This window comes from Nerophis ophidion, linkage group LG16, assembly GCF_033978795.1.
Source record: "Nerophis ophidion isolate RoL-2023_Sa linkage group LG16, RoL_Noph_v1.0, whole genome shotgun sequence".
In the NCBI taxonomy this organism is placed as follows: domain Eukaryota; kingdom Metazoa; phylum Chordata; class Actinopteri; order Syngnathiformes; family Syngnathidae; genus Nerophis; species Nerophis ophidion.
Window position 1 is genome coordinate 7,797,622 of NC_084626.1, and position 24,792 is coordinate 7,822,413.

A 24,792-nucleotide genomic window follows, 5' to 3' on the forward strand; every position below is an offset into this window, starting at 1 on the left:
TCGCAGGGGGCGCTGGCGCCTATCTCAGCTACAATCGGGCGGAAGGTGGGGTACACCCTGGACAAGTCGCCACCTCATCACAGGGCTCACACAGATAGACAGACAACATTCACACTCCCATTCACACACAATGGCCAATTTAGTGTTGCCAATCAACCTATCCCCAGGTGCATGTTTTTGGAAGTAGGAGGAAGCCGGAGTACCCGGAGGGAACCCACGCATTCACGGGGAGAACATGCAAACTCCACACAGAAAGATTCCGAGCCTGGATTTGAACCCAGGACTGCAGGAACTTCGTATTGTGAGGCAGACGCACTAACCCCTCTGCCACCGTGAAGCCCTGTGGCGCATTATGAAGCGTGAAATACGACAGCGGAGACCCCGGACTGTTGAACGACTGAAGCTCTACATAAAACAAGAATGGGAAAGAATTCCACTTTCAAAGCTCTTTTATTCCAAGATGGCACCGCTGTAGTGGCTGCTGTTGGCAGGAGCTATGTGCTCTTGTGTCATCCTTTTGTGTTTCCCTCTTGTTTTCATGTGTTATTATATATATATATATATATATATATATATATATATATATATATATATATATATATATATATATATATATATATATATATATATATATATATATATATATATATATATATATATATATATATTTTGCCTTTTGGTCCGGGACCCTTTGGGACTGTGTGACATGGGGTGACACTTTCGTGACCTCTGCGGTGCTTTTTTGTGGACTTCTGGATCTGCCTCCCTGGAGCCGTTTGGCCATGGAAACCAGCTGCTGGGTGTCTGCCACACCAGAGTCCGTTTGGAGGGACTGGAGGAGATGCGGATGAAGAGAGAGGGTCGCGGAGCTGGCACTGAGTGCCGGGACGGACAAGCTTCACAGTGTCTTGGCTGAATTAGCAGGTATCGGACACCTCAGTCTCTTTGGACATATCCTCGCTCATCCATGCGGACCGGACACTGGCCGAGAGTTGGTTGGCGACCGAGAGTGGAGTCGGCTCTCTTGGTTGCTTTGTTGGGTCTGCTCCTGTCTCTGGCCATACTCCCTCCACCCCAGCGGACGTTGGCGTGGAACACCGCAGAGGCCACCACAGTGTATATGTTTCTTTTACTTTTTATTCATAGCTGTATGTAGAAGGGGCTGGTTGCGTCAGCTTCGCTACTTTAATGCCTTTCATGTTCTTAGTGTTCTTTGATGTTTCCCTCTTCTTGTGTAAGAGGGATGTGTACTATGGCTATGAGTTGATTTTTTCCTTGGCCTCAGTCTGGACCCCTCTCCAGGGGCCCAGGCTTAGACCGATTTTTTCATTTTATTTTATTTTATTTTACTTTATTCTTTTATTTTTTTTCTCCTACCCCCCGCAATTGTTTACCTGTATCTCACCTTTTTTGTAAGGGGCGCCGGAAGTTGGCAGATCCGTCAGCGATCCCGTTCTGTCTCCCTGTAATGTTTGTCTGATCTTGAATGGGATTGTGCTGAAAATTTAAATTTCCCCTCGGGGATTAATACAGTATGTCTGATTTTGATTCTGATTCAACAATTAGTTTCTTCAGTTCCCAAACGTTTATTGAGTGTTGTTAAAAGAAAAGGTGATGTAACACAGTGGTGAACATGCCCTTTCCCAACTACTTTGGCACATGTTTCAGCCATGAAATTCTAAGTTAATTATCATTTGCAAAAAAAAAATATAGTTAATGAGTTTGAACATCAAATATCTTGTCTTTGTAGTTCATTCAATTGACTATGGGTTGAAAAGAAATTTGCCAATCATTGTATTCGTTTATGTTTACATCTAACACAGTTTCCCAACTCATATGGAAACAGGGTTTAATTTTTCAAAAGAGCTAACAAAATTATCAGAATACAACTATCAACCCATACATAAAAAAATAAAAGATGACATAGCAAGATGGAACTTAATTCCTTTTTTTAGTCTTAATTCTAGAATTGATGCCATTAAAATGAATGTACTGCCAAGACTGCTATACCTGTTCCAAACCCTGCCAATAGAGATTAACCAACACCAATTCAATCAATGGGACAAAATGCTATCAAGGTTTATATGGCAAAGTAAAAGACCAAGAGTTTGTCTCAAAACTTTAAAATTGGTCAAACAAAATGGTAAATGGTGAATGGGTTGTACTTGTGTAGCGCTTTTCTACCCCTTTTTAAGGAGCCCAACGCACTTTGACAGTATTTCCACAGTTGCCCATTCACACACATTCACACACTGACGGCCGGAGCTGCCATGCAAGGCGCTCACCAGGACCCATAAGGAGCAAGGGTGAAGTGTCTTGCCCAAGGACACAACGGACGTGACTAGGATGGTAGAAGATGGGGATTGAACCAGTAACCCTCAGATTGCTGGCACAGCCACTCTACCAACAAAAAGGAGGATGGGGTTTACCTTGCCTCCGATATTATAATTTTGCAGCCCAGATGAGAGCTGTGATATGCTGCTGCAACCCGTCATGCTCAATGGAAAATTATTGAAGAAGAAATGCCCTCCATCCCCATACAAGCAATCCTGGCGGATAGCAATTTATGAGCCCATATGAATAACATTGATTATCCATTGGTGAAATTGACCCTTAAAGTGTAGCAAATTATCATAAAGGAACACAAACTCGAGAGCGATATTGCAGTTCTTAAATGGTGTGCCTATGATACAGAGTTTGCACCTAATAAATTAGACTCAAGATTTAAGGACTGGATATTTAAGGGTACAACAGATCTATGTAGTGTAATGGAAAATAAAAAAAATGCTTAGTTTTGAAACTATTAAAAGGACATATGTATTAGAAAACCAAGATTTCTATCGATATCTGCAGTTGCGACATTTTGTTAATATGAAGGTAAAAAGCGTTACAAAGACGAGTATATGTTTGATTGAATTGTTTACAAAAGCCTACAATGCAGAAATGATTGATAAAACTGTTTCATGCTTGTATAAGGGTCTGTTGAATATGAAATCAACTCACCTTCTCAGAAGTCTCACTATGATAACTCCCCTACCTGATGGAGAAAGTGTGGGAATTCAAACGCAAACCACTACCATGTTTTCTGGGACTGCTCCACCATAAAGGACTATTGGAAAGAGATACACCAAGCTATACAGAATATTTTTAAACGAAAAATACCCCTTGAAAGTAAAACTTTGTTTTTTTGGACTTGCACCTCAAGATTGGCTGAAGAAAGATAAATACTTAATGAATATCCTACTGGTGGCTTGTAAAAAGACCATCACTAGGAAATGGATATCCCAGGAAAGCCCAACTTTGAAGCAATGGATGGAAACCGCAATGGACATATGTAACATGGAAAAGATAACTGCCTTTCCTAATTATAAATTGGAGAAATGTACTTCATACTGGGAAAATTGTGTCAATTATGCCCCATAAACCTGACTTACAGTAAATCTCTTGAATTAGTGTACTGTTAAAAAAAAAAAAAAAAAAAAAAGATTACTCCCTATATGTGTGTATGTTACTGTAATTGTAAAAAATATTACCACTTTTATTTTAGCAGTAAAATTTTGGTTACTGAGTATCTGTATATATTTATTTTATTTTATTTCTGTTTATTATTATTATCAATGTATTATTTATTTTTTGCTTATTTAATTCATGTATGTGTAGATACTACCTTGTTTTTGTTTTCTCTCTTTGTTTATTTTTCTTTTTTTGGGGGGCGTGGGTGGTATGATGGGTACATAAACAAAAAATACTTCTGACATTTAGGGCAAACAACCGGTATGTGATGTATGTGAATATGATTTAGTGGATGGAAATGTCTGATGCTGGATGTCAATAATGAAATAAATAAATAAATAAATAAGGAAACGGGGTTTGTAGTAGTGAGAGTCCAGTCCATAGTGGATCTATTATAATAGCGAGAGTCCAGACCATAGGGGGGCCAGCAGGAGACTACCCCAAGCGGAGACAGGTCAGCAGCGCAGAGATGTCCCCAACTGATGGACAGGCGAACGGTCCACCCCGGGTCCCGACTCTGGACAGTCAGCACTTCATCAATGGCCACCAGACCTGCCCCCCACCCCCCGCCACAAGGGAGAGGGGGGCAGAGGAGAAAAGAAAAGAAACGGAAGATCAACTGGTCTAAAAAAGGGGTCTATTTAAAGGCTAGAGTATACAAATAAGTTTTAAGATGGAACTTAATGTAACGTAACTTAATTTAAGTAACGGTCAATGTAGGATGTCGCTTCATGAGGACATGATTATAACAGCAAAATATATATTTTTTTACCATGCATTACTGCAAATAGAAAAAAACGCTACTAATTATATTATTACTGTAGAATTTGAAAGATTGAGCTGCTTGTCTAACATAAAATCAACTGACTTATGTTCCCCTGTGCATTACTGTACATGGAAAAACGGTACTATGTTTGTTTTTACAGTTAAATTTTAGCAACACTTTTTACTGTAACACATAATTGTTTTGTCCTTGTTTTTACAGTGCATTACTTTAAATGAAAAAAAAAATGCACGATTAATTTATTGTAAGATTCTAGCGATTAACTGTCAGTATTTTACCGTGTAATCAATTGTAAATGTTTTCACAGTGCATTACTATAAATGGAAAAAATACCACTTGTATATTTGCAGTGGTGGCTTAGTGGACAACTACCAGCTCTTTTTTTGTCAGTATAAAATTTATTTTTTATTTATTTTATTTTTTTTTACAGTGCATTACTGTAATTGTAAAAATATTACCACTTTTATTTTAGCAGTAAAATTTTGGTTACTGAGTTTGTTTGTTTTTACCGTAAAATCTACTGACTTTTTTTAAATTGTACTGCACTGCACTTTAAATCTTAAAACGGTGCAAAGGTTTTATCACAGTAGAATTCTGACGAACTAACTGAATTATTATTTTTTTTTTTCATAAAAAATTGAGTTTGCATGTGTGTGTGTGTGTGTGTGTGTGTGTGTGTGTGTGATTTGGAAGCTGGACCTGACCTCCCACTCACCCTACGACGTGTCACAACATGTTTGTAGATCTTAAGTTAAAAAAAAAAAAAAAAAATGTCTCCTCCCTGCTGGCGCACAAAAAGGAGGTGACTTCCATCAGCTTCTTCACTTCCCTGCAAGCAAACATATCCTCTTCTATCGTCTGAGGACCTGACAAGTTGTAACGATGTTCTCTGGGCTGCATATTGAGTGCCGCATGAGGTTGACATCTTCGAGAAGCTTCTTCTCCCATTAACAACTTGCTGGTCTCCCTCAGCTGTCAAGAATGAGAGAAGCTGCGCTCCTCTTCAGCACCGCGGACAGCGCCTCTGCCTGACGCGCAACGCCTTCCTTCCTGCCTTAATTCCTTCCTTCCTTCATTCCTCCCTCCCTTCCTTCCTTCCGTCCTTCCTTGCCCCCTCCTTTCCTTCCTCAATTCATTCAGCCGTGCAGGACCATTCCGGAGGATGTGTGCCGGCTCAGCGCTGCTTCGCCAGCCCGCTGGAAGCTGAGGAAGCTCGGATAGGTAAGAAGACATTTGGTGCAACTTTTGATGCTCAGACTGTTTTGTACTGTTTGATGTGTTTTTATTGTAGATTTGAATGTATGCACGTTTTTAGATACAGTATATATATATGTATATATATATATATATATATATATATATATATATATATATATATATATATATATATGAATACACATAACTGGCGTGATAAATAGGATGATATTTATTTATTGTCTTTTGTTGTGCTTTTTTAGAGAAAAATCAACATTTGCAATAATAACACTTGTATTAGTGCCTAATGACGTTACCGTCGCACCATGATGGACATAAAACACGTTACCATTTATTTGTTATTTTTTCGAGCGTCATAAAATGCAAAAACAAGTTCAGTATATTTCAGAGAGAACTGTACAAAATGCAGAAAGAAGAAAAAGAGAATTGTCACTTGTTACTTTTGAATTGATGCTGTAAAGCAGAGAGTTTAGTTTTTGTTGATAGATTATTGATCATTTATTTCCATTTATTTGTTGACTTGGCTGGTAGAGGAGATGCAGCTATTAATTTGTGGCGTGCAGCTTTCAGCAACATCTTCTTTGCCAGATTTTGTCACTGAGCTCCGCTCCTCTTGATTGTTTGCTCTTTCTTCCTCGTGGCACACTGTTGTGTGTACTCTAGTGTGTGTGTGTGTGTGTGTGTGCGCGCGCGCGTAAGTGTAAGTGTGTGAGTGTGTGTGTGTGTGTGCGCACACTGTGCCAGCATTTGTCTTCTATTGTGCACCTGATGCACATTACAACATCTGCTGCATCCTCACAATGATACTCACTCAGGTCACAACAACATGATAATGAATGATGATAAAAAAACAAAACAAAACAAAACAAAAACACAAATACATAACTAAAAGGCACACACCTTCCCATTAATTTTGTATTTATTAGAACTACTTAAAACATTTGTTCTGTATATCATTTGAAGGATTTTTCTTCATAAAAAAGAATGAAAGAGTAATGCGTTAGAGATATGTTGTTGGTTAAAAGCACATTTTCATGATTAATGTAATTATTAAATTAATCGATGTTTATTTATATGGCCCTAAATCACAAGTGTCTCAAAGGGCTGCACAAGCCACAACGACATCCTCGGTTCAGATCCCAAATCAGGGCAAGTAAAAACTCAACCCAGTGGGATGACAATGAGAAACCTTGGAGACGACCACAATGGACATCGAGTGGGTCTAGCATAATATTGTGAAAGTCCAGTCCATAGTGGATCTAATATAAAAGTGAAAGTCCAGTCGATAGTGGGGCCAGCAGGTGACCATCCCGAGCGGAGACAGGTCAGCAGCACAGACATGTCCCCAGCCAATGCACAGGCAAGCAGACCACCCCGTGTCCCGACTCTGGACAGCCAGCACTTCATCCGCCGGACCTATGCCCCCTCCCTCCACAAGGGAGAGGGGGGCATAGCAGAATAGAAAAGAAACGGCAGATCAACTAGTGTAAAAAGGGGGTCTATTTAAATGCTAAAGTATACAAATGAGTTTTAAGATGGGACTTAAATGCTTCTACTGAGGTAGCATCTCAAACTGTTACCGGGAGGACATTCCAGAGTACTGGAGCCCGAGTGGAAAACGCTCTATAGCCCACAGTCTTTTTCTGGGCTCTGGGAATCACTAATAAGCCAGAGCTCTTTGAACCCAGATTTCTTGTCGAGACATATGGTACAATACAATCGACAAGATAGGATGGAGCTAGACCGTGTAGTATTTTATACGTAAGTAGTAAAACCTTAAAGTCACATCTTAAGTGCACAGGAATCCAGTGCAGGTGAGCCAGTATAGGCGTACTATGATCAAATGTTCGTGTTCTTCTCAAAAGTCTAGCAGCCACCTGTAATCTTTTAATGTATAGGGAGACCTGAAAATAATACGTTTCAGTAATCGAGACAAGCCGTAACGAAGCCATGAATAATGATCTCAGCGTCGCTAGTGGACAAAATAGAACACATTTTAGCGATATTACGGAGATTAAAGAAGGCCGTTTCAGTTACACGCTTAATGTGTGACTCAACTGAGAGAGTTAGGTCGAAGATAATACCAAAATTCTTTACCGAGTCGCCTTGTGTATTTGTTGGTTGTCAAATGTCAAAATTATTAAATAGGTGTCGGGGTCTAGTACCGATAATAACATTTCCGTTTTCTTGGTGTTGAGTTGCAAAAAGTTAGCGGACACCCATTGCTTAATTTCATTATTATTAGAACCTATCATTTAGTTTACCTTAGAAGTGAATGTGACTGCATGCTATAACACCTTTTTTCATGAATTCATACAAAATAATTTGCAATTAGTCAATTGGTTTAAAAAACACATGTCTTTGTTGTGTTTTTTTAAAATGTTATTAAACTATATAATTAACCCACCTAAATTAAAAAAAAAAATACAAAATACAAAAAGTAGATTTTCCACAACCACATTGTGCTTTGTAGAATAATAACATTAACAATGCATGAAAATAACTGTAAGTATTTAGTAATAAATAATAATCATATTAATAAAAATATCATATTTAGCAAAAAAAGGGGGGGGGGGGTGCCTATATTTAGCTACAATCGGGCGGAAGGCGGGGGTACACCCTGGACAAGTCGCCACCTCATCGCAGGCCGCAATGTACATCAACAAACAAAAAAGAAGAAAAAAATTTATTTTTAACTGCTCAAGTCTGTAAGAAAAATTACAAGACAAATGAGAAAAAGCAGAATAAAGTACAGGTAAACTGTACTAATACATAAAAATATACAATTAATATTAATGTGGCCAATATATCATTACACTTATGAAGCACAATATTGTTGAATTAGATTGAGTACTCCTTTGGATCTTATTAGAGCAGATATGTCCAAAACTAAGCACATATGCTAGAAATGGAGAAAAAGCAGAATCATTGATACTAATAATAACATTGCAGACATTTAAATGGCATGGCGTAGTGGGTAGAGAGGCCGTGTCAGAAGCCTGAGGGTTGCAGGTTCGCTCCCCACCTATTGACATCCAAATCGCTGCCGTTGTGTCCTTGGGCAGGACACTTCACCCTGTTGAATGAATGATGAATGAGTGATAGGTGGTGGTCGGAGGGGCCGTAGGCGCAAACTGGCAGCCATGCTTCCGTCAGTCTACCCCATGGCAGCTGTGGCTACACTGTAAAAAAAAATCCTATTTTTATGGTAGATTTACTGTAAGTTTCTACTGTAATTTTTCAATTTTTTTTAGATAGGTTATAAAACTGTAGAAATGAATACATTATCTATAAATAAACAAACCGCCTGTTATTTTCAGTAATATGCCAGTAATGACAAACTATGTTTATTTTATTTATTTTTTTTTTATAGAAAAATACCATATTAATAATCCATATCATTTTCTGTTTTCTCAAATTACTTTCAAATTGGTGTTAAATTACAGTAATCAACTTTCATTTAATATGAAGCTTGTTATATGTAAGTATATGTCCATACTAACTCTCTAACAGTTTTATATGTAGTTTTAAAGAAGATTTTATTATTTTAATATTTATGTGTATTTTTTTATTCACGTTTACAAACATCTATAGTCTGTTGTATAAAGGTTTCCGTTCATACTAACAATTTGTCATTCTTCCCTGTAAAATGGTGTCACGTTGGTTACTGCAAGACATACTTGATCAAAGCCAACAGCCATACAGGTCACACTGACGGTGGCAGTGTAAAGAAATTTAAGACTATTATAAATATGCGCCATATTGTGAACCCACATCAAAACAGAATGACAAACACATTTCGGGAGAACATCTTCACCGTAACACAAAATAAACACAAAAGAACAAATACCCAGAATGCCAAGCAGCGCTACTCTTCCAGGCTGCACCCCCGAAACCACCAAACCCCGCCCATCTCCATCGACGCATGGAGGGGGGCGGTGATCTGGGGTGGCGGCAGGGGTGTGGCCCGGAAGAGTAGCGCTGCTTGGCATTCTGGGTATTTGTTCTTTTGTGTTTATTTTGTGTTAGGGTGAAGATGTTCTCCCTAAATGTGTTTGTCATTCTTTTTTGATGTTTGTTCACAATATGGCACATATTTGTAACAGTCTTAAATTTGTTTGTACTGCCACCGTCAGTTTGAACTGTCTGGCTGTTGATCAACTATGTGTTTCAGCCAGTAAAGTGTAATCATGTGCGCCCTACACTATATTCATTACGATGGGCTCGTTACGTATCTTGTAATTGAACCAATGTGACGAAAGATATAGATTAATAGCTTGATCAAAGCACTCAAGGTATTCTTTTAAAGTAATTGTACCACCGTTGTCATGACATTACTACGCGAGAGTCCCAGGAAGTCTCTCGTGAAGTTCGGCAAACTTGTTAGCCAGGTTGGTGTGATTATTCAAAGAAGGCGAAATCACTTTTAGCGTAGTTTCCACATACAGTGTCCCCCCGGTAAATTGGGTTTTAAACCCCTGATCTTAATAATTCTGCAAATATCTGTAAACTAATGGTATTGTTCTGAGGAGCTGCCAGCATTGTCACTTCATTAAAATTGGTTGATTGTAATAAATTGGAAAAACTCTGTAGAAAAAGGTATTTTTCTGCAGAACTGTTTGCGACGTCACTTTATTAAAGGTGGTTGATCTTAATAATGTAGTAAAAATCTGTAAAATTAAGATTTTTTTCTGCAAAACGTTTAATGAAAATTTCTGTAAATATAATGTTTTTGATCATCATTTGGTTTACAGTGTTTTACTTTAATTTTATGGTTTTCGTTTGGCAGCTGTAGCTGCCAGTAGATTACCGTTTTTTTTTACAGATGTAGCTTACCACCACCAGGTGTGAAAGAATGATAGGTTCCCACTTCTCTGTAAGCTCTTTGAGTATCTAATAATAGAAAAGCCTAATATAAATCTAATCCATTATTATTATTATTATTATAACAAATACAAATATCAAAGTGGACTTCCTTGTATCGTTTCATTTACAACATTGTTCTCTAGATTGGTTTGCAGGGACTAAAATTGACCAAAGAACAAATCAAATCTATTGACATTAGACAATTTTTATCAAAGTGATAAGACGATGAATCGGGTTAGGGTTAACCCTAACCCTAACATCGACCAAAAAGGACAATAAAAAGCCTGCGAGTCCCCCAGAAAAAAAAAAAGTGTCATCATGTCTTGCAGGAACGACATGAGCAAGACAAAGCTAGAGGATGAATGTTTGATGAGGACGAAGAGGATGAAGAGCACATGCAAGGGAATCCTTACTTTTCCAGCTGGGGGGGTGGGTGGGGGGTGGGGGGGGTGCAGTGGAAGGTGAACGCGCGGAATGGAATGAGGAATATTCATCGTGGAATAATGTGGTTTCCATGGCGATCGGAGAAGCATGAGAAAAAATACACTCTCACTGACACCCATTGTACGCGTGACCTTATTAGTAAAGGCCAGACTCTCTCATTTTTTGGAGAGGCATTTCCTGGTGTTGATGAAGGCGGCGGTAAATGAGCTCATTCGTGTGCTTCAGAAGAAAAAGCAGATCCAAAATAAATGAGAAAAGTGTCGGCTGATCTTGTTTTGGACAATTTTGTTAATTTATTATTGGGAAGGTGGATTGATCCAAACATCGATAACAGAAAATAATGTATGAATTTTCCTCTGGATTTAATTATTAATTATATACATTGTTTTAAGAAGACTTTCGGTTTTACATTAAAAACTTTACATTTACAAAATGTTACTGTAAAATATAGTGTTGTTTTTTTTGGGGTTTTTTTCCGGAAACTTAGCTGCCAGTTTTTTCTACCGCAAAAAAAAAAAATGTACCATCTTTCTATTTACAGTAATACACCATTAAAAACAACAACAGTCAAAAATTCGCAGCTCAGTCAACTGAATTTTAACGCAAAAAACAGTGATAGTTTTTTAAATTACAATTTCCAATAATATGCTGTAAAGAACAACGTAAAATGTTTTGCCATTTTTATTGATTTCCTGGGTAGTGTGCTGTAAAGTTAAGCATTTGTATTTATTTTTATTTAGACAAAACATGTTTGGAAAGTATGATACTATACTGTAATATTTGGTGCAATAATAGACACTATCACAGTTTAAAAGGCATGCAATTTCAAGCAGTACATATATTTTTTTCTTTCAAAATGAAAAAAATCCATTACATTTAGTGAAAAAATATCAAGTACTTTTACCTTTACCGAAAGTGAAAACAATGACACCAAATCAAACCAAAAGAAGCACGGTTGGTGCACGTGTGCTTATGTTATGTTAATTAGATTTCATTTTTCAAATAGATAACAATTAAATTCAAGTAATTCTTAATATAATACAATGCAATAGATTTTTTCTTTTTAGCATCAACATGCTGCATCCATCCAGCCATGAACATCTGATAACATTTACTGTGTGATTCTAGTCTCTTTACTGTATGGACCCCGAAAGGGACAAGCGGTAGAAATGGATGGATGGATCTATGGTTCAAGTCTTTTTCCCGTTGATATCATTTCACTGTATGGTTCTAGTCTCTTTAACAATAATATCATTACATTTATTGTTCAAGTTTGATGTCTCATTGCCGTTGGTATCATTTTATTGTATGGTTTAAATCTCTTTACCGTTGGTATCATTTTATTGTATGGTTTGATTCTCTTCACCGTTTATATCCTTTTATTGTATGGTTTAAGTATTTTTCCGTTAATAGTGTTTGACTGTATGGTTTAAGTCTCTATACCATTGATATCATTATACTTATTGTTCAGGTCTGAAGTGTCTTTACTGTTAAATTAATTTTACTGTATGGTTCAAGTCTTTTTACCGTTGATATCGTTTCACTATATGGTTCAAGTCTCTTTGGAGTAATATAATTTTGCTGTATAATTCAAGTCTCTTTGCTGTTGATATAATTTCACTCTATAGTTCAAGTTTGAAGTCTTTTTACCGTCGGTATCATTTTACTGCATGGTTCAAGTCTCTTTACCATTGATTCCGGTTGGGGGCGTCATTCCACAGTGGGCCCCCAGATGCCCCCTCCAGGCTTCACATGACCTCCACTTCAGCACCAGGGGTGGTATGATCATAATAGTGCTGCTCTCCACTTGAATTAGAAATTACTTTTGCCCATCGCTTACCTCACTTTCCGTTATCTTCTTCTACCGCCCACTCGCATCTGCTAGTCTTTTTCCGTATTCCTTTTCTTGTCCCCCCGCTCCCACCACCACCATCAGTCTGACTTGAAGTGAGAAAGAGGGTGCTGGGATTTATGTTCCTGAATTAAAAAAAAAAAGCCATCTGCTGAAGGAAGCAGAGATGGCGGCACAGGAGAAGAAAATAAAATTGTTAGTGGAATGTCACTGAAATAATAATATATTATGGTACGCATAGTTTTGCTTTAAAGGAGTAGCAATAAACAAATAGCTCATAACTCTGTGGTGCTTGTCTTTGAGAACATTTATCAATGGCAATGTCTGTAATGTTTTTGGTTGAGAAACTTATAACTAATACACGCGGTATAGCTCGGTTGGTAAAGTGGCCGTGCCAGCAACTTGAGGGTTACAGGTTCGATTCCCGCTTCCGCCATCCTAGTCACTGCCGTTGTGTCCTTGGGCAAGACACTTTACCCACCTGCTCCCAGTGCCACCCACAATGGTTTAAATGTAACTTAGATATTGGGTTTCACTATGTAAAGCGCTTTGAGTCGCTAGAGAAAAGCGCTATATAAATATAATTCACCGCACACACTCTTTTACACATGCACACACATATATGTATATATAAATATGTATGTATATATACAGTATATATACATATACCGTATTTCCTTGAATTGCCGCCGGGGCGTTAATTAATTTAAAACTTCTTCTCACTCCTGCGCTTACCAAAGGCATGCGGTAAAAGTAAGCATGCACTAATTATTTTAAAACCTCTTCTCATTCCGGCACTTAGGAAAGGTATGCAGTAAAAATTTGAGTTTGATGTAAACTTGGACCTTAAATCCTACTGAATAGCTCTTAATCTTCTTCCCTTTATGTGATTTGAAGTTACCGGTATTGAAATCAGCCTCCTCCATTTTGAAAATGATGACAGGGGAAGTGTCACTCGTGACATCACGAGTTTGACCAGGCGGTAATACTAAGCATGTGCTAATTATTTTGGGAAGCGAGTTTGACCCGGCAGTAATTCCAGGCAGGCGCATACTATACACCCTGCGGCAATTCAAGGAAATACGGTATACATCCATCCACCCATCCATTTTCTACCGCTTATTCCCTTTTTGGGGTCGCGGGGGGCGCTGGTGCCTATCTCAGCTGCAATCGGGCGGAAAGCGGAGTACACCCTGGACAAGTCGCTTTACAAGATATATACATGCACCAAATACTTTTTAGTTTAGTGAGAGAAAACACCTGTGAAAATCACTTTTCAATAATTATTGTTAGTAATGATGTTTTCGATGATGTGTATTTAAATAAGGTTAAGTTAAGTTATTAAGTTAAGTGTATTAATGACAGCACATTGCAATAGCCTTCTGGGGACGTGCATCCCTTCCAGTGGACATTTATGTTTTGCATAAAAGGATGCTGGTTCTCACAGGGACTTTAGAATACTTCCATCCATCCATTTTCTACCACTTCCCTTTGGGGTCGCGGGGGGCGCTGGCGCCTATCTCAGCTACAATCGGGCGGAAGGCGGCGTACACCCTGGACAAGTCGCCACCTCATCGCAGCTTTAAAATGCTTGTGGATGCTTTTATTTTATTTTATTTTTTGAATGTTTCATTTGATATGAAAAAAAATACACGTAATGAGAAACCGACACTCATCTTAAATGAGCTCGGGCCCAGAGTTTGAGGTAATACTCCCTGATCCAAAGAATCATTGAACATGTCTAAGAGGAGAGGAGCTAACTTATTGGCAATTTTTTGTTTTAACTCTGTAGGATAGGCCATCTAGTTCCGGGGCCTTACCACTATGTACAGTATTATTTAAATTGAGTCAATTTATTTCACAACTCTCTAAAGGTCGATCCCTTTCGCTCTTCTGAGCAGATAAGTTGAAATTTTACGTTGTCCAGAAAACTCATAATAGCTGTTTTGCCGGTTGGAAATTGAGAGGTACATGATTCAGAGTAGAAGGTTTGAAGGTCTCGTTTATGACTGAAGGCGTTACTGTTAATTCTCCTGACATAGTTCCAATCTGTTTAATTTGCCGGGATATAGATTGTTTTTAAATTTGACTTGACAGAAGGCATCTTGCCTTCTCACCATGTTCATAAAAAAATCCAGGTGAATTTAAAATACGTTTTTCGGTTTCTTGTGTTGACATTGAGTTAAATTTATTTTAAAGGTTTTGTCTCTCTTTATCTAATTCAGGTGATAATTCAGGTCTGTTCAATTCTGTTATGCTCTCCATGAGCTGATTCTGTTTGTGTTTTTTCATTTTATTAAACTTTGCACAATATAACATAATCTGTCCTCGGACCACCACCTTTAATGTTTCCCAAAGTAGGGATGGGGAAATTATATAACTCTTGTAAGTAATAAAGAAATCATAGATTACTTTAGAGATAATTTTGCAGAACCTGTCATCGTTCAACAGTACGCAATCCAGCCTCCATGGTCGAGCAAAAAGGAAGCATGGTCAGATATCACTATTGTCGAATAGTCTATGTTTTCGACAACAGGAGTACAAGTATTTATTAGTGTAAAAATAATAAATTCTTGATAATATTTTATGAACCTGAGAGTAAAAATATATATTTTTTTAATCCTAATGGAGAAAGCGCCATGGGTCCACACTTCCTACTTGACCTATAAATAATGAAATTGTTTTAGACATTTGAGAAGGGAACATTTGTCCTGGGCAAGATTTATCAAACAAAGTATCTATTGTGCAGTTTAGGTCACCCCCTAAGAAAAAGTGGTGACAATTTAAATCTGGTAAAATTGAAAATACTTTCTTCAATCAATCAATGTTTACTTATATAGCCCTAAATTACCAGTGTCTCAAAGGGCTGCACAAGCCACAACGAAATCCTTGGCTCAGATCCCACATCAGGGCAAGAAAAAAACTCAACCCAATGTGATGACAATGAGAAACCTTGGAGGGGACCCCATACCCCCACGCCCAAGGCGACCGGTGCAATGGATGTCGAGTGGATCTAACATAATATTGTGAGAGTCCAGTCGTAAGTGGATCTAGCATAATAGTGAGACTCCAGTCCACAGTTGGGCCAGCTGGAGATCATCTTGAGTGGAGACAGGTCCGCAGCGCAGAGACGTCCCCAACTGATGCATAGATGAGTGGTCCACCCTGGGTCCCGACTTTGGACAGCTTCTTAACAAATCCCAGTTAGGTGCATTGAAATTGACAAAAAACACCAGTTCATTTTTAAGGGAGCCTAAGACTATGGCAATCCAGTCTTAATGGTCAGCTATAATATGTGTTAGGCTAAACCAGAGCTGTGCAAATATTTTGACTCGAGGGCCACATTGAGAGAAGAAAATGTGTCTGAGGGGCAAAACTGTATGGGTGTATAAATTATTTGTACGCATTTAGCTGAGGGCCAGGGTACAGTGTGGCGCAGTTGGGAGAGTGGCCATGACAGCAGCCTGAGGGTTCCTGGTTCAATTCCCAACTTCTATCAACCACTTCACCCTTGCTCCTGATGGGTCGTGGTTAGGGCCTTGCATGGCAGCTCCAGCCATCAGTGTGTGAATGTGTGTGTGAATGGATGAATGTGGAAATAGTGTCAAAGCGCTTTGAGTACCTTGAAGGTAGAAAAGCGCTATACAAGTATAACCCATTTATCATTTAGCTGTAACAATCTGCTGTACAGTGTGTGTTTGGTTCCCTTTTTTCAGGAAGACTAATACCAAAAGTCACAATGTCCGATAGTGTTCTAAAATAGTTATGACAGACCACCTGAAAAAAACGTAATATCATTCAACAGTTTTTTACTGAATGGAACACCCAAAATGTACATTAAAGTAGAAAAAGTGGGATTTACAATGTTAACTATGAACAATAAAACGCTGAATATTGACAACATATGAACGTCAATCAATCAATCAATCAATGTTTACTTATATAGCCCTAAATCACTAGTGTCTCAAAGGGCTGCACAAACCACTACGACATTCTCGGTAGGCCCACATAAGGGCAAGGAAAACTCACACCCAGTGGGACATCGGTGACAATAATGACCCAGTGGGACGTCGGTGACAATGATGACTATGAGAACATGATACTGTGAAAGATCAATCCATAATGGATCCAACACAGTCGCGAGAGTCCAGTCCAAAGCGGATCTAACACAGCAGCGAGAGTCCCGTTCACAGCGGAGCCAGCAGGAAACCATCCCAAGCGGAGGCTGATCAGCAGCGCAGAGATATCCCCAGCCGATACACAGGCGAGCAGTACATGGCCACCGGATCGGACCGGACTCCCTCCACAAAGGAGAGTGGGACATAGAAGAAAAAGAAAAGAAACGGCAGATCAACTGGTCTAAAAAGGGAGTCTATTTAAAGGCTAGAGTATACAAATGAGTTTTAAGGTGAGACTTAAATGCTTCTACTGAGGTAGCATCTCGAACTGTTACCGGGAGGGCATTCCAGAGTACTGGAGCCCGAAATGAAAAAGCTCTACAGCCCGCAGACTTTTTTTGGGCTTTGGGGATCACTAATAAGCCGGAGTCCTTTGAACGCAGATTTCTTGCCGGGACATATGGTACAATACAATCGGCAAGATAGGATGGAGCTAGACCGTGTAGTATTTTATACGTAAGTAGTAAAACCTTAAAGTCACATCTTAAGTGCACAGGAAGCCAGTGCAGGTGAGCCAGTACAGGCGTAATGTGATCAAACTTTCTTGTTCTTGTCAAAAGTCTAGCAGCCGCATTTTGTACCAACTGTAATCTTTTAATGCTAGACATGGGGAGACCCGAAAATAATACGTTACAGTAGTCGAGGCGAGACGTAACAAACGCATGGATAATGATCTCAGCGTCTTTAGTGGGCAGAATGGAGCGAATTTTAGCGATATTACGGAGATGAAAGAAGGCCGTTTTAGTAACGCTTTTAATGTGTGCCTCAAAGGAGAGAGTTGGGTCGAAGATAATACCCAGATTCTTTACCGTGTCGCCTTGTTTAATTGTTTGGTTGTCAAATATTAGAGTTGTATTATTAAATAGAGTTCGGTGTCTAGCAGGACCGATAATCAGCATTTCCGTTTTTTTGGCGTTGAGTTGCAAAATGTTAGCGGACATCCATTGTTTAATTTCATTAAGACACGCCTCCAGCTGACTACAATCCGACATGTTGGTCAGCTTTAGGGGCATGTAGAGTTGGGTGTCATCAGCATAACAGTGAAAGCTAACACCGTATTTGCGTATGATGTCACCTAGCGGCAGCATGTAGATGCTGAAGAGTGCAGGGCCAAGGACCGAACCCTGGGGAACTCCACACGTTACCTTAACGTAGTCCGAGGTCACATTGTTATGGGAGACACACTGCATCCTATCAGTAAGATAAGAGTTAAACCAAGACAGGGCTAAGTCTGACATACCAATTCGTGTTTTGATACGTTCTAATAAAATATTATGATCGACAGTATCGAAAGCAGCGCTAAGATCGAGGAGCAGCAACATAGATGACGCATCAGAATCCATCGTTAGCAATAGATCATTAGTCATTTTTGCGAGGGCTGTCTCCGTCGAGTGATTTGGCCTGAAACCGGATTGAAAGGTTTCACATAGATTGTTAGACGCTAAGTGTTCATTTAACTGCTCCGCAACAATTTTTTCGAGGATTTTTGAAATAAAGGGAAGGTGAGACACTGGTCGGTAGTTTACCATGAGGTCAGGATCGAGGTTAGGTCTTTTAAGAAGAGGATGAATAACTGCTTTTTTGAATGCTAGGGGAACAGTGCCCGAGGAAAGTGATAAGTTTATAATATTTAGCACTGATGGACCTAATAATTCAAAGAGCTCCTTGATCAGTTTCCCAGGAAGAGGGTCAAGTAAACATGTTGTTTGTTTTATTCCATTTACACGTTGTAAAAATTCCTCTAATGTTATTTCCTCAAAACGAGAGAAACTATTTTGGAGGGCAGTATCCGCCGTATATACAATCGTGTCAGTGTTAATAGAACCCCGTTGTAGCTGGGACGCATTGTCTTTAATCTCCTTTCTAATGACTTCAATTTTCTTACTAAAGAATTGCATAAAGTCATCAGCTGAGTGGGTGGAGCTACTGGAAGGAGTCCCTTGTTGGGTTAGCGATGCTACCGTACTAAACAAAAATTTAGGATCGTTTTTATTACGGTGGATGAGATTTGAGTAATAATTAGCTTTAGCTAAGGTAAGCATGCGTTTATAAGTTATTAGACCATCACTCCATGCTTGATGGTGCACCTCAAGTTTAGTCGTGCGCCATTTGCGTTCCAGCTTTCTGCATAATAATTTCTGAGCTCTAGTTTCTTCTGTAAACCACGTGGTGCGCTTTTTTGGAGCCTTTTTTAACTTTAGCGGTGCTATGTTATCAATGGTTTCGCGCAGGGCGTCGTTAAAGTTGTTAGTGAGGTTATCAATAGAGCCCACATATTTTGGGAATGGTGCCATTACCGAGGGCAGTAGGTCAGCAAGAGTTGTCGTTGTGGCTGTATTAATGTTGCGGCTGCTATAGCAGTTATTATTATTATTAGTTTGACGAACATGCGTCTGAACCTCGAATTTTATAAGGTAATGATCGGACAATACTTTAGTACACGGGAGTATCGTAACTTTGGAAGTGGTGATACCCCTGACAAGCACTAGGTCTATCGTATTACCGTTGCGATGCGTGGGTTCAATTATTATTTGTGTGAGACCACAGCTATCAATTATAGTCTGGAGTGCTACGCACGGTGGGTCCGATGGGGTATTCATATGGATATTAAAGTCCCCCATTATGATTGTATAATCGGCGTGTGTCACTAGATCAGCAACGAACTCTGAGAATTCATTGATAAAGTCCGAATAGGGCCCTGGGGGGCGGTAGATAACAGCCAGGTGTAGAGGCAGCGGTTTGACAGACCTCATAGTAAGCACCTCAAACGATTTATATTTATTATTTATGTTAGGACTAAGGTTAAAGTTTTCGTTGTATATTAGTGCGACCCCCCCACCCCTTTTAAGCGGACGGGCAATATGCGCATGTGTAAAGTTAGGAGGACATGCCTCATTTAGCGCAAAAAAGTCGTTTGGTTTAAGCCAGGTTTCACTGAGACCGATGACGTTAAGATTGTTGTCTCTGATGATATCATTAACTAACAACGTTTTGGGAGACAATGATCTTATGTTTAAAAAACCTATATTATAGGTAGTGGGCTGTTTTAGGGAATTTTTGATCAAATTATCCGTGGTAGCAATATTAATAATGTTGTGTTTATTATGCCCAGGGCATTTAGTATAATTACGACCATATCTAGGAATTGATACGACGGGAGTGTTCAGATTGTTTGATTGTTGCTTTGATAAACTGCACGCATCATAGTTAGCCACCTCAGTAAAACACATGTCCAACTCTGAAACACTCAAAGCAGAAAAAACGTGTTCTAATTTAACTGACTCCTTACCCAGACCAGTAGTCTCGCATCTTCCATTTAAATGCGGCTGCAGGATGGAGGGAAGTGGTGTTCTGTGGGGATTAGCCTTCTGCTTTGTTTTAAACCCCGCTCGGCATCCGCGTTTCCGATCACACCGCTGGCGTCTGCTCCGTAGACGGCCCCCGCTGCTACTAGACTCCGCTGCTTCACAGGCCGCTGGATGTAGCCGCCGACGTATTCCCATGCTAGTTAGCACGTCGAACAAGCCCGCGTCTATCAGTCCAAAACGGCCCGATATGTCCATATCCAGAAGTGTCTGGCGGTCGTACGTGATCACGGAGTGACCACGATGCGAGCCAGCCATGAAGTCTGCAGAACTGTCCGGCATTTCCGCCAAATGTTCCATCTTTAGCAAGAGCACCGCAGTGTCGCAGCCCGTCCGGGCGCCGCCATCTTGCTCCTCTTTTACTTCCCAGACCAAGCAAAACACAACAAAAATGTAAAAAAACAGCAAAATATGAATGGAAAGTGTAATAAACACCTAATGTTATGATATATTATCACAGAAAAATCTGCTTCCACATCTGTTTCTGACACACGCGTTTCGGGCTGGCTGCTCTGAAAACCAACACTGGTTAGTGTCTTGTCTGAGCGGCTGTGACGTAAATTACTGTAATAGCTCGTATAACACTGAAAAGTGCATATTTCGACCATTTAAATACTTGTAGCGATGTAGTTCTCCTTTGCGTTGCGTTTTTTTCCAAAACACGACACCGACTCATTCTTCTAGCTCAACCATAGTTCATTCTGGTGAAAACAATTATTGTGAGTCTCCAATCAGCCTCTTTACATTTATAAACCTGTACAGAAATAAAACAGAACAAAACTTAACATAAATATGTCTCTTTTAGGCCTACAGCAACACAGGTAGCCTGCTAATAAGTTAGCTGAAAGCTAATTCACGGAGCGCCAGAGAGCCATACTTGCCAACCTGGAGACCTCCAATTTTGGGAGGTGGGGGTGGGGCGTGGTGGGCTTGGTCGGGGGTTTTGCGGAGTTGTGGTTGGGGGCGTGGTTTGGGTAGGGGGCGTGGTTAAGAGGGGAAGAGTACAAAAAAATAAATAAAATAAGAGGGGAGGAGTATAATTCACCAACTTGAGTATTTCATATATATATATATATATATATATATGAAATTAAACAATGGATGTCCGCTAACTTTTTGCAACTTAATGCCAAAAAAACGGAAATGCTGATTATCGGTCCTGCTAGACACCGACCTCTATTTAATAATACAACTTTAACATTTGACAACCAAATAATAAAACAAGGAGACTCTGTAAAAAATCTGGGTATTATCTTCGACCCAACTCTCTCCTTTGAGTCACACATTAAAAGCGTTACTAAAACGGCCTTCTTTCATCTCCGTAATATCGCTAAAATTCGCTCCATTTTGTCCACTAAAGACGCCGAGATCATTATCCATGCGTTTGTTACGTCTCGTCTCGATTACTGTAACGTATTATTTTCGGGTCTCCCCATGTCTAGCATTAAAAGATTACAGTTGGTACAAAATGCGGCTGCTAGACTTTTGACAAGAACAAGAAAGTTTGATCATATTACGCCTGTACTGGCTCACCTGCACTGGCTTCCTGTGCACTTAAGATGTGACTTTAAGGTTTTACTACTTACGTATAAAATACTACACGGTCTAGCTCCAGCCTATCTTGCCGATTGTATTGTACCGTATGGCCCGGCAAGAAATCTGCGTTCAAAAGACTCTGGCTTATTAGTGATTCCTAGAGCTCAAAAAAAGTCTGCGGGCTATAGAGCGTTTTCCGTTCGGGCTCCAGTACTCTGGAATGCCCTCCCGGTAACAGTTCGAGATGCTACCTCAGTAGAAGCATTTAAGTCTCATCTTAAAACTCATTTGTATACTCTAGCCTTTAAATAGACCTCCTTTTTAGACCAGTTGATCTGCCGCTTCTTTTCTTTCTCCTATGTCCCCCCCTCCCTTGTGGAGGGGGTCCGGTCCGATGACCATGGATGAAGTACTGACTGTCCAGAGTCGAGACCCAGGATGGACCGCTCGTCGGGACCCAGGATGGACCGCTCGCCTGTATCGGTTGGGGACATCTCTACGCTGCTGATCCGCTTCAGATGGTTTCCTGTGGACGGGACTCTCGCTGCTGTCTTGGAGCCACTATGGATTGAACTTTCACAGTATCATGTTAGACCCGCTCGACATCCATTGCTTTCGGTCCCCTAGAGGGGGGGGGTTGCCCACATCTGAGGTCCTCTCCAAGGTTTCTCATAGTCAGCATTGTCGCTGGCGTCCCACTGAATGTGAATTCTCCCTTTCCACTGGGTGTGAGTTTTCCTTGCCCTTTTGTGGGTTCTTCCGAGGATGTTGTAGTCGTAATGATTTGTGCAGTCCTTTGAGACATTTGTGATTTGGGGCTATATAAATAAACATTGATTGATTGATTGATTGATATATATACATATGTATGAAATACTTCACTTTCAGTGAATTGTAGCTGTTATATATATAAATAAAATAAATAGTTGAATTTCAGACGGTACCTATCAAATACACAGTAATAAAAACACAGTTCCGCTAACTATACTGTGCTTGCAGGTTACTAAAAAAAAAAAAAGGCACTTACCTTTCACTATTTGAGTAACCTTTGTTCTGCCATTTGCGTACTGGCGAGAGTAACTTGGCGTCAGGTGCACAACACCACGTAAATCGTTGGCCAATCAAAAAGCAACCCCATAACGCTATAGCCAACATTCACCAGGAGATGGCAACTGACAACACAGAATTCTTCTGTTACAGACGGCGTCACCATGGCTGTAACTTCCTCGTTCTTCTGCTTCGTCTCCTTGTGTGTGCAGTTTTTTTTTAAAATCCGTAGATGTTGTAACGTGATTGGGCAAGCAAGCTGTTTATATAACAGGAAAGCGGACGTGAAAACAGGCTGTCCCCACTCATGTCCGCATGTAGCTGGAGGGGGCGTGGCCTCCGGCGGAATTTCGGGAGCTTTCCGGGAGAACATTTCTTCCGGGAGGTTTTTGGGAGAGGCGCTGAATTTCGTGAGTCTCCCGGAAAATCTGTGAGGGTTGGCAAGTATGCAGAGAGCACAACTTACCATCACGTGGAAGACAGCAGACTGACGACACACACGTGTCTCAGCCTCGACGTCTGCTGTGACATGTGACGTTCAATGACCATAAAAAATATAGGAAATAACAGTACTGAACTTAGAATAATAAAAATTGCGATATAAAGAGTCACATTACATAATGTGTAAATGTAATAAATTAAATAAAATGACATTATAATGAAAAGCGTAGTAAGACAGTAAGCAATTGAGATCATAAATTACCTCTGTTACACATAGTTCAAGACTTACAGTATATTTAAAAACAGCACTGCACATCATAATGGCAGCAACAGTTTTGATGTAAAAGGTTTAAAAAAATATGTAGGACATCCGGTGGGCCGGATTGAACATCTAAACGGGTCGCATGTTGCCTGCGGGCCGTATTTTGCTCATGTCCGGGCTAAACTGTATTTCCTTATGTTGTATATCTTGTTTTACTACTAAAATTTAAGTAGAAACTTTGGCCAACCCATGAGACTTTCAACCTTTCAACCTCCTTAGGAACCAAATATTTCTCCTGTGAAAAAGCAACTACCGTTTTAAGATATTTTAAGTGGAAAAATACTCTAGCCTTTTTAACTGGACCGTTCAAACCTTTGACATTCCAATAGACAAATCTCAGCCAGGATACTCATTTTAGTGTATTAGCCATGATCACAATTCAGTGACGTACGGTGAACTAAACACCAGGTAAGGCATACTTACTTTTCTTCTTCTTCTTTTTTTTCTTTTTTTTTACTTAAATTCCTATGTCCAGCTCTAGTCATTTGTTGATTTAGGTTGCGCATTGGAGTTACAGGAAAAAAAATTGGAGTTATTCGCTTCATTAAAACGTTATTATAAAGATATTATGATATGATAAATGGGTCAAAAAACAATTTGATAAAGTTGTTATTAAATACTTTTTGGTCCCATTTGCTTTTAACAAAATAAATCAAGTACTGTGAGTGTATCTTCCCTTTCTGTATTTGTATCTGAAGCAGCAATAGCTATCCTCAATGAAAACGTACTTTGTATGACCACATTTATTTTGTCTTAAAGGCCTACTGAAATTAGTTTTTGTTATTTAAACGGGGATAGCAGGTCCATTCCATGTGTCATACTTGATCATTTCACGATATTGCCATATTTTTGCTGAAAGGATTTAGTAGAGAACATCCACGATAAAGTTTGCAACTTTTGGTGCTGAGACAAAAGCCCTGCCTCTACCGGATGTCGCAGACGATGACGTCGCAAGTGTGGGGGCTTCTCACATATTCACATTGTTTATAATGGGAGCCTCCAACAAAAAGTGCTATTTGGACCGAGAAAACGACAATTTCCCCATTAATTTGAGCGAGGGTGAAAGATTCGTGTTTGAGGATATTGATAGCGACGGACTAGAAAAAAAAAACAAAAAACACGGTTGCATTGGGACGGATTCCGATGTTTTTAGACACATTTATTAGGATAATTCTGGGAAATCCCTTATTTTTCTATTGTGTTGCTAGTGTTTTAGTGAGTTTAATAGT